This window comes from Ochlerotatus camptorhynchus, unplaced genomic scaffold, assembly GCF_037179485.1.
Source record: "Ochlerotatus camptorhynchus isolate MF236.1 unplaced genomic scaffold, CSIRO-AGI_Acam_v1.1 ptg000276l, whole genome shotgun sequence".
Taxonomy (NCBI): Eukaryota; Metazoa; Arthropoda; class Insecta; order Diptera; family Culicidae; genus Ochlerotatus; species Ochlerotatus camptorhynchus.
In genome coordinates, this window is record NW_027040765.1 from 2,711,669 (window position 1) to 2,723,345 (window position 11,677).

Sequence of the window (11,677 nt, forward strand, 5' to 3'; positions counted from 1 at the left end):
GGCCCACAATTCGCGGGCCCGCAGCGATGTTAGCTCTTTTCAAGGCAAGGCAAACAAGATAGGGATGCCACCCAGCTGACGCCATTAACGGTTAAAGCCGTGAATCCGTATTCTGTATTTCGTTTCGAACGAAATTCTCATACAAAAAAATATTTTTTTGTATGAGAATTTCGTTCGAAACGAAATACAGAATAGGGTCTATATTCATCGGAATACTTTCGTTTCTCGTCCATGTCTGCGGTGGTCTGCAATTAACAATTTAATCTTAGTTCTTTTATGTTACCATTTTCTATTTTGACTTTACCGATTCAAATTGATAGTATTTGCAGGGATACTCACTCGTGGCAATCCTCTGAGGAAAAACAAGATCCGAGCAACAACAATTTTTGATCTGAGAATCACAGATCGTGCAATCGATTGATATGGAACATGACCCGTGAATTGTACACTTCGTTATAAAGAGGCAACAAAGCAAAGAAAGAGATTTTCACTGACCATTGTGTTCATTGCTGCTTTTTGACACTTAATCAGCGCACACTAATGCACCACCTCAATTTTTTATAAAAAAAAAGCGTATGTAAGAAGGAAACAGAAAAGAGGGAAAATAATGAATCCATTCATAGACTTCTCTGCCACCACTTCTCTGAGCAGTTTCACTAATACATGCGTTCTACTGGTTGAAAATAAAAAAACAAACCGCTGTCAAGTCGAACACTTTGACAGTTGATTTCGTGGTTGAAAATAATAAACAAATCGTTTTTACACTGTTAGACAAGCACCGTTTTGTTTGTGAGATCTTGCCATAAGAAGTATATTCCCGTGTACTAACCAGAGAAAGATGATTAAGCGAAAAAATGGTATATAAACATGTTTGTTGGTGGTAGTGCTTTTCTCGCGGCAGAGAGTTTGCTGAGACCAACGTCAAATACTGCTCTAGTGAATGACGAAGTGTGACGTTATCCATTCGAACAGTGGATGACGAATCTTTTACACCTCTATCCATCCCATAGAGTTCTCTACCACCGTTAGTATTAGTGATCAGTTTCGCTAATACATGCGTTTTGCTGGTTGAAAATAAAAAACAAACCGCTGTCAAGTCGAACACTTTGACAGCTGATTTCGTGGTTGAAAATAATAAACAAATCAATTTTACACGAATACACTAGCAAGGTTGTGTTAGTGAGATCTTGCGTCGAGAAGTCAATTGTGCTGGGACGCATGACACAGAAAATTGTTAGACTATTTTTCCTTCTTTTTAAGAGCTGTGACCGGAGAGCAAGTGCTTCAAGCACGTAAACAAAAAAGTAACCATTTGTAATTGAAATTCATACACTTTCAACTTAACTTTAGTTTATTTTACTAACTACTTTCAAAAAGGTTATTTCAAATATGGTATGGTATGGAGGTATGTCACTGAAATAATGGAAAATGAAACAATAAAAATATTTGATATAGAATTTAGAGCAAAAAAATCAATACCTTCGCGACCCCCTGGGAAGGCTTCGTGACCCCCCAGTCGGCCGCGGACCACCGTTTGGGAAACGCTGTTCTATGTAGTTCCAAGAACTTCTACAAAATTCCTTGCTCTACTTGGAATTCGCTCAACTTGTACAAAGATCGGTAAACTGCTATAAACTCACTGCCCTTCAATGAAGCTTCCGGAGGAGAAATCTAAGGTATTTGTGAGGATAGTTGACCCACGATTTGTACAATTGCATATGCTATGCTTAATGTAAGGAATATGTTAGTAGAACTACATTTATGAATAAGGAGAATTTATAATCTGTAAGCTGAATTCCAAAGGAATGAGAATAACTCCATTGCATTTTTTAGGAGTATGACAAATGAATTCAAAGGTGAGTTCCGGAGAAGCATTAAGCCGAACTAAAAAAATCCTGAGATAAATCATCTGAAATATCCGGAGAATATATAAATCCTTTGTTTACTCCAAATCTGTAAGTATTTTCTGCTCCATGAATCCAATCGAACTAAAAATACTCAGTCCATCTAATTTATTTAGCAGCGAAAACCCCTGCGGCTTGTGGTTTTGTCAAGACGACCGTAACGGGTTACTTTCAACGAGGATTGGCCATATGCCTAGAAGATCTGTTTCGGAATGTGATCGGCGAAATCGGTGAGTAAATCAATTCAATCAAACGTTGGGATGATTCACATATCGCCCAAAATGCATTTATTGTTCTTCTGCCGGCACACAACAAGCATTCAAAACATAGTCAAAACATAGAGGTAACTCTCCAGAAGGTCCCAAAGAAACGTGCTCAACTTTTTGGCTCAGCTCTGGTACTCTCTTCGGTCCCAAGCTAATCGATGCACCCCTCGAAACATAGGAAAATCCACGAACCCCTCTTTTTATCTGTCAAATTTTCATAGCGAATCAAAACAAACATAGTGTAGTACTAGAATTTCGACTAGAATGGGGTACGTTAATCAATTTGCTTGGGACCAATAGGCTAGTCAAGTAGTGAGCCAATTTAAAATCGTTAGTTTCCACCGGTTGGTCAAAACCCGGAATATGCATTATCCACGGGACGCTTCTCCTCTAAACGGTGACTAAATTGTGCCGGCTGCAGAAGAAATATCGAAGAAGTCTGTTCTCAACGGTAGTCGAGCAGACTTCCAGAAAAAGTGACTGTACGTAGATTCGATTAATTCTTCCAAAAAGCCCTTGAAAATAATGCTTGCAGTCATTTTTTTACAAGTGGAGATGTTCCTGACACAGGTGCGCAAAACGTTCAACAAAGCCATAACCGAAATGGGAACGGCCGGAAAATATCCTGGACAAATGTCAAATATTCTATGAGAATCGAGCTGCATTTACAAGTTTATTACGTAGAATAACTAATAAATGAACATCAGCCTAACGTCCTTTAGCTTAACGTACTTCGGCTTAATGACCCAGCACCGAATAACCAATAAAGACAAAACGATTATCCTAGGGGTTTTTTGGCCGGGTTCGAATATGTATAGCAATACACGACTTGCAGGACCGACTACTCTCCTCCTGGCTCCACCGCTGGTCCGGGGGTCATATCATCAAGAAGCCTCTTACCTCGTTCGGTAGATCCGTATCGGGGAATGGATAACTTCTTTGCCAGACATGCGCTACCAGACGAGAAGAACATCGGCACAGGTCATCACGGTGCATAATTCCTCCTCTTAGCTAGCTACTGGTCTTGCCGGTGGCGGCTTTTAAGAAGGATCGCGCCGCATGCCGCCTACAGCAACCGCCCATGGTGGTGCTAATTGATAGTAGGCGTTGCGAAAGCTGTCCGTAGTCATTTAGCTACTAGTGTTATGCAGCGTTAACGGGTCACTATGATGAGATTCACCGAACTACATACCTATAGCTTTCATTCGCGATTGGCGGCTTTTAGCTAAACTAAGCTTTAATTAGGCGCATTGATGGCGGCTGACGGCGATACAATCTTTACCATTGATGGATTTGGGAGAATTTATCTCCCTGAGTGGTTTTTATGACTTTCACGGTTAGAAAGAAGCGGACGCGACACGTCGCGTCCCATAAAGATTAATAATTTTCCACTTCAACAAAGTGTGAAACAGTCCCGTCAAAAACACTTTCCAACTGACAAATCAGTGATTTAGCCGTCCCTCATCTCACGAAACCTTTTCTCTCGTCCGAGAGTGCGGAAATCAGAACTGCTGTGGTGATACCCAGTTTTTTTTTTCCTTCTGTTTCTAAACCCATTTTTACCTGTTTCGGATGGATTTGTTGAAACGATACCGATCACGTCCACGCAGGTAGGAACACAAAAAAGCTCAGCTCGAGTTTTGAAGTGACAGGACCGCCGGGGCCGATCCGAACAGCAAATCGGTAATCCAATCCCGCTCGAATGTGGACCTATTACCGAATCAATTTTTTATCGTAATTGGACTTCCCCGTCCGTCCCTCCGTCGCTCCACACGAAGGGGTCACCTTACATTTCATTCATCATCATCGCTTCATCAGACGACGACAACCTCAAGAAGGTAAGAAATGCTGTCGATCGATCCAGTTGAAATCCGATCTCGAGACAATTACATATTTTTATTGTTCCTTTTTATGGTAATTTACTAACCTGTGGTCACCCGGTCTCGGCCGATCCGGCAAGAGAATCCTTATTACAGCACCCCGACCGACGCGTCGCGTCGTTTCGAGGTCCAACAGTTTTGCCTAAATGCTTCCAAAACGCCCTTTTCTAGGTCATTACCCCCTGTCGCGTCACTTCGCGGTCGAACCGATTTCAACTCCAACGGTGGCGACGAGTCCGCACACTTCCGTTCGCCATGAAAACGGTACCGATTTCGCGCCCAATCCTCTCCACTCTACACACGAAATTGGCGCAAACGGCGACGGTCCCATTGACACTAGTTCAATGAAGTGATCACACCCTGGGAGGCCCAATCCGTCAACAGAATAACAATACTGTCCAAACAACAAAAAAGTTTAAACTCTCATGATCTGATACGCATCATCGGCTCGATCGTAGTAGGCCCCGGAGATGAACGAGACCACACCTGAAGTGATCGCCTGCTTCGTTGCACTGATTTCTTGCGCTTCTGCCCCGGGAGACGGGCCAATATTGTCACCCTACCGGTGATGTCTCGCAACGATGATGATTGAGGCCGCAAAATGCGGGGAAAGAAATGAAAGAGAAAATTTCCCGCCAAGATATTCATTCATGTAAAATTAATTGAGTGCAGTGCGAGCTCACAGACGCGGGATGGGAACAGATGAGGATCTTGGTAGAAAATTTATCTGATTGGGACCCCAAATTCGGTGTGCAGCAGATCTGTTATGGTAAAATGAGAGCTGAACTTTCATATGCGCAGCAGCTCTGATCACAGTTATCTGTGTCCCGGTCCAATCCGTTTTGAATGAACATTCCCTCCAAAATAGATTCTAAGCAGTGCAATAAAAAAAAGCCCCAATTCTCAAGTGTAAAATTACCTTCTTTATCATTGACTCCCTCCATGGCTCCTTCTGAATTGAAACGGTACACCTTTGCTCTCGATGCCAAAATGAACTTGTAGTGGGAAAATTGAGACACTCCACAGAAAAGGGCATCAGCTAGAGAAAAAAAAACAGCAAGAAATCAAAGTCGCATACCATTCGATGACACATGATACGATGACGACGGCCTACTATAGAGTGGCACTTTCTGCTCGGATGGCTCGTGCAAAAAAATACATGAAACTATGTAACGAATATTGTAGCCAGCGCAGGGAAGGGGACACTTTGATCGATCGTCAGTATCTGCTGCTACTGCTGCAGGTGTGCATTCCTGTTTGGATGGCAGAACGATGGGAAGCCCTTTCCTGCAGGTGGGTAATACAAATTAACTTGTCCATTAAGCGTTTTTATAGGTTGTTTGCAAATTTCGAGGGGTCCTATATTCCCACGAGGAATTTCTTACTGAAGTGTTGGTAATTTTTTTTTTTTAAAGAGATTTTCAGGCATCGGTTGGTTCATCTTTGCTATTTGGTCAAATTCTAGGCGGACGCTGTCACCGTTAGATCTAAAATCGAGCACTTTTCCGCCTGCTACGATTGTCAAATTGCCTGAATTGCCGAACCAAACCATCTCAGGAAGGGGGAGTTTTTGAAGCTTGATTCGATCACCGTTCTGGCACGTTTACCACATGAGGTGATTAATTGCTTCTGATATGAATTATTTGTACGGAACAACATGGCGCGATGCTCGATGATGGTGTGTCTGCCTGCTTGGCTTGGCACGTGAAAAATTGCCAAAAGAGAAGCACAGGGGCCGGGTGACCGGATGGATTGCGGTAAACCTCTTTCTTGTGTGCCGTCGTCATTCGGGTCGAATTGCCGGGGAAGTGTCCCTAACATTAGCGGATTTCGGCCACGTGCACTGGTTTATGGCGAGGATGAACCGCAGTCTGTGCAGCAGTGGTTTTACTGAGAAAATTATGTTGCAACATGTATCTTATATTTATCGCAAAACAGATTCAAGAGTCGGTTGACAACAGTTTAGACACAGACATGGTTTCGATATAATCACTGATCAACACTAAAGCTTATACATTATCGTAAATTTCGTGAAGAGCACCTAATCGTTATACATGTGTCCGGTGACAGTCAATATATACAGTCAACTCTTCATGTCCACTAACTCGATATCGAGTTATAGAACCATAGTAAAAGTGAGTTCCATGGCTCCTGTGCTGATGATTTTCTATGGGATAGTTATTCTATAACTCGATGGTCCCTTCAATATCAAGTTGTAGAGAGTTCAATGTATTTGAATTCAAAGCCAACTGCATTGAAATCAAAAACAAAACTGATTAAACACAGACGATAACAAATATTTATCCACGAACTTACACTCCCGATGATAAATTAAGAGTGCTTTGCTCATATCTCTGCCATTTAAGGTGATACGGCACGTCATTCAACAATGGCTGTCCCTACAATCATTAAATAAACTTGTTTTGGTATGCGTACGAAAGACATCTTCCTACAAAACAGTAAATTACTAATTACATACCTTAAAAAATGGGCCTGAATTGTATGAATAAGATCTGGATACATATTTTGATACTTTTCCACCAAAATATTGCCAATTCCTTCACGCATTGGTAATATTTGCATTAAAATGTACGATCAGTCGATTTTGTTCTGCCCAGGGCATCACATTTCAATAACTGTTTTCACTAGTTTTCACTTCTCAGAACCACACTAAAAACAATTACGACACGTGCTTCTACAAGCACTTTCAAGTTAATTAACTTTTAAAGACGATATTTGCTTAAATAATATCATTTGCATCGTTAAAAACGCGAGCCGCGAATAATTTTGCAAGCTGAAACTGTTTTGTTTACCTTTTTTCTACACACCGCATTGCGAAGGTGTGTGTACGAATCATCTATCATCGTATCCAGTGTTGTCGATTTAATTGAATCAAATTGTGTAAAAACAATGCTTTTATTGCTTTTTAATGTGCTTAAAATGTGTTCAATTTAGAAACAATCACTAATAAATGTTTGAAACAATTTCTAATTTTGTTTCTCAAGACAAAAAATGAAAGTAAATAAATCTAGAAATCTTCTATAAAAAACATATGTGTCGTTCTGAGTGCACTGCTCGAAGCAATCAGCTGATATGCAAAAGGCGGCAAAAGGATGATTCTAAAACAAAAACATACACGATAAGAAAAAATATCCAACGGCCAGTTCATTTTTGCCTACTTTTGACTTTGAGTATAATCATATACACCTACTTTTGGGTACAACTAACTATTTTTGGGTAGAAGAGAATTGTCAATTCGATACTAATTGAACACAAATAAATGAAAACTCTTCACCCACATTACCTACTTTTGGCTTCCTGCAATATAGTGCCGAGATTTGTGAAAATGAGCCACTTTGGGATCTTTTTTCTTACCGTGTACCCGCAGGTTTGAGCTCTGGAATCACTTTTGGACAGGTCGTATATAACAAAAGTGTACAAAGTGTGATGTTGAATCAATTGACTACTATGATGACTTGACATGTTGGTCTTGGTGGCTAGGCGCATAATTATTTTCTTTATAGGAAGGGGTGTCCTGGGAAAAGGTAGGTCGATAATATTGGCAATTCTTTACCTTTTAATTTTTTTAAATTAACATTTACACATTCGACCTGATAATAATGAACTCTAGAAGCTATGTTTACGGTAGTTGCGGTAGTGCATGATGTACACTCACATCACTACAGCATCAATGATAATCAATTCACTGACACATAGAAAGGAGAGAAAAAAAGCAAAAAAAGCGTGACGTATCGTATCACCTTAACGACCGATTTTTATCTTTATGTCATTTGAAAGGTATTGACTGAAATTTAGTTCACAGGTAACTGGTTTCATCAAGGGGTAATCTACCCTGCACACTGTGCCGGAACACAGCATGGCACACTATTCGGCTCTTTAGGACAAACGTTGACAAGTAGGATACAATCGACATAATATAAAACCTACATCAATGTCGAGCGTTGACGACTTGCCAATCGTTGCTAATGTTGACTTCTTTGTTTACTCCATTGGGCTTCACATTGGGTTCGGATTCCAAGGAAAAATGCTGTGAGTATTTCCTGCACCTGTCTGCACCATGAAACTAAGTTTATCTCATACGATTTCGTAGCGAAAATCCCACCGGCTTGAGGTTCCGTCCAGAATAGCTTCACGCCAATAGAGTTCTTCCACACCATGGACGGTCGAGAGCGTCGATACGACAGTCAAGATGGCCAAAATGGGTTCCCTCCAGCAACAGTTGGTCAAATGCCTGTAAGATCGTCCAATACGACGGTACGGTGCGGAATGCGATCGGCGAACTGAATGGACATCATAGGGGGTGTGGGTGATGGGTTTTGTATTTCGACCAGGTTTGAATTCCGGTCTTGCCAAGGGTCTTCCGGGATGAAAATTTTATCGTTTTATCCTACATTTATCCTTAGCCAGCCATTGGTTTCAATTGGTATGGCCTTCGATAGGAAATCCACAGGACTTTATAGGGATGTCCATACCAGTCCTAGTGATGTCGGGTGATGTCAATACGTATTAACCCCAAATATTCCATCAGGTCTGGACAATTGCCTTAGCGAAACAGTATAGGATTTATAGGAACAGATCAATGCAATCAAAAATGCAATTACATTCTATTCCGTGAGTACACCTCATCATCAACGATCCAATCTGCACTCTTCTGTTGCACTAGTTCGTCTCAAAAGGATCCGGTGCGATGGGTGGCCTAGCAATCAATCAATTATAAGGCCTTGCTCAATCTCGAAAGTGCATGACGACACTTAGTAATTTGCTGTTCGGCAAGATCCCATGGGCGTGCAGATGAACAACAACAACCACAGGGTACAGTTGAACTGCAGATGCGAAGATTATCTGGTTCGCGCACAATTCCCGAGGTATGACAGATATGAAGTGGGAGGAACAATTGATGGCTTTCACTGGTGGTACATTGGACATTGTTTTTGATTGGTGGTACCTTGTGTAAAGTATCACATCTCCAAAGGATCATGAACTTGATAGGCTTGAACGTGTGTAATTGGGTGGTGTTAGGAGACATCATAATCAGCGATACGATAGGCTTGGGTGATGTCTTCGAGGTTGCGTAGTTCTGAGTCGATCAGAACTGTTTCGATGATGTTGTTTCTTGGGTGGGAGTGAACATTTCGTCCGTTCGAGTTCTGGGTTTGAATTTGTCGGGGAGCATTTTACTGGCAGCTGGTGAAAATTTCGTCCTCCGTCCGTTTCTCGTATAGGTTGTATTACTTCCAGTTCCTATTCCACTGGCCAATCCGCTCTCATTCTAATGAGAATGAAACTTAATATTTGCCATGAACCATGGTCATGAATTAGATAAATTTAAAATGTAAACACAATCACAAAGGTCCAACTTCGGGGTTGCCAAACTCATGGGTTATTGAAACCTTGATTGATACACTTCGGCCTACTTCGGAATGATAAGCACAACGCTTGACACAGATTTCGGCAATGCCGAAACTCTTGGCACAGATTAAGGTGTGCAGAGTTGAATACCCCTTGAGTTTCACGCGTTTTACAATTTTTGTCTAATCTAATCCAACACCAACACAGCCAGTTCTTGAAAGCATCCTGGAAAATGATATATATACCTACATAATTTTTCTTGTCTATTTGATAAATGTTTCACATCGAAGATGCATCACACATTTCAAAACGGCCAGGCCTTAATGGCAGCATTTAAGGGGCAAGATGATTCAGAAAACATCGAAACGTGGACATCTCGTACCGTACGTTCCGATTTTAGTAATTATAGGATTGGTTGGTCATTGGAAGCATCAAAGCTAGAAAGGTTAAGTGATGCTCCATTTTCTTCTGACGGTTGGGGCATGAGCAATAACTGCTGTCCTAGCCTTTTGTGACTTGTGGCTAGAACGCCATTACTCGCTTTCTAAAAAAGAAGAGGGAAATGAAAAGGAGAAGGACAAAGGAAAAAGGATTATGTGAAATCTATGAACATAAACAATATTTTTGATTTGAAATATACAATATAGAAATGCATAACGGCGCGGTGGTCACTACCCGAGTCTTGTCACTATTATCAAGTCATAACAAGTAACAAGGACTAAAATGAAATCCTTTGATTACTGGAAAATCCTGATCCCTAGTTTGAAGTTGTCACGACTAGGGCTCGGTGGTAGATCTTACACCACTAACGCACCACAAAAAGGTGATCTCCCAAAGTTACTGGTTTGAAAAGATGAAAATTTACAAAATGGAACGAACTCACCAAGTTTAGCCAATTGAACTTGAACGCTGCCTGACATGTGTTGATATAGAAGTCCAAATTGTAGACGAAGCTTGACAAAGATCAACATGAACGCAAGGGTAGTTGCGCGGAATGTCTTCCTTTACATCCCGTAATCCTATTAGTTTATTTTTTATATCCAGAAATTCGAATAAGTTTAAGTCTCAGAATCGTTCTAAGAGCTAAAAAATTCGTTGCGTTGCATTTACACGGAGTAATTCGTAGATTGCATACTGGCAACTGTCATGTATCTACTTTAACGTTCTAATTCTAATTTCTTAAGGAAAACTATTTGGGAGTGAATAGCTTTCCATTCAGAATGCAGAACAGGAAAAGCATGACAATAGTCATTGCCAGCCAGCCCCATCTTCTCCGTTACGGGGAAAGCAAGGATATTGTTGGTGTACCATCTACTTAACGAAAGGCCAACGACTCACCAACGCCCCCATATATTTTACGTAGTCGGCTAAAGATTCGCTTAAGCAGGCGATGTGACCTTAGGAATTGTTTTATTTAGGAGGAGCTTGGGAGTAAACCTACGATCTTCTACTCAGTTAGCAAAAGCGGCAGCCACTAAGCTAGCCGAGCTCCTCAATTTAAACCCTGGGACATAATTTGGTAAAGTTTTTATGAATATTAATAGAATTATAATGCAAACAAATGAAATAAAAAGGAAGGATGATCTGGCTATTCGTGTTTCTTAAGATCAATTGTTCTCGGAAATGGAGCTCCATCTCCTTGATCTTCATAATAACAAAATCAGTTTGCCCTTGCTCACACAAACACGTCACTTCTTCAGCGCGATCTACTTCGATCTCCTCATGCATTTTACAATTTTTGTATACTAAAACTTCTCATGATGTTATAACATTTTGCAAATTCACATTGAATATTAATGACTGATTTTTTTCAGAACTGTCAAATTTTGAACTGAAAGTGGTTGTGTAAATAAGGCGAGGAGAAGAGCTATGCCAGCCCAACCCCAGAAAATTTAAGAAATAAATTCCAGATCAATCTATGTTTGCGTTGAATGGAGGAATTGCAATATTTGTCCAGATTATCTAAAATAAACACTGATAGCAAATATAACATATTAACAATATGATCCATTCATGCCTTTTTCAAACATTGCACTGGCAACCCGAAAAATATTACTTCACGCTTCATCTAGCGTTGAAATAGGTCAGCAACAATCATCCAATCGAGGGACGCAAATATAGCACTTGTTACAAAAATAAAAATCAAATTGTTTTCATGAATTACATTTAGTATATTAGTATGTGAAAATTAGTCTGCTGTGTCACTGTTGTCATCAAATAAAATAATATGCTGAAACAAAAACATTTAAAATATTAT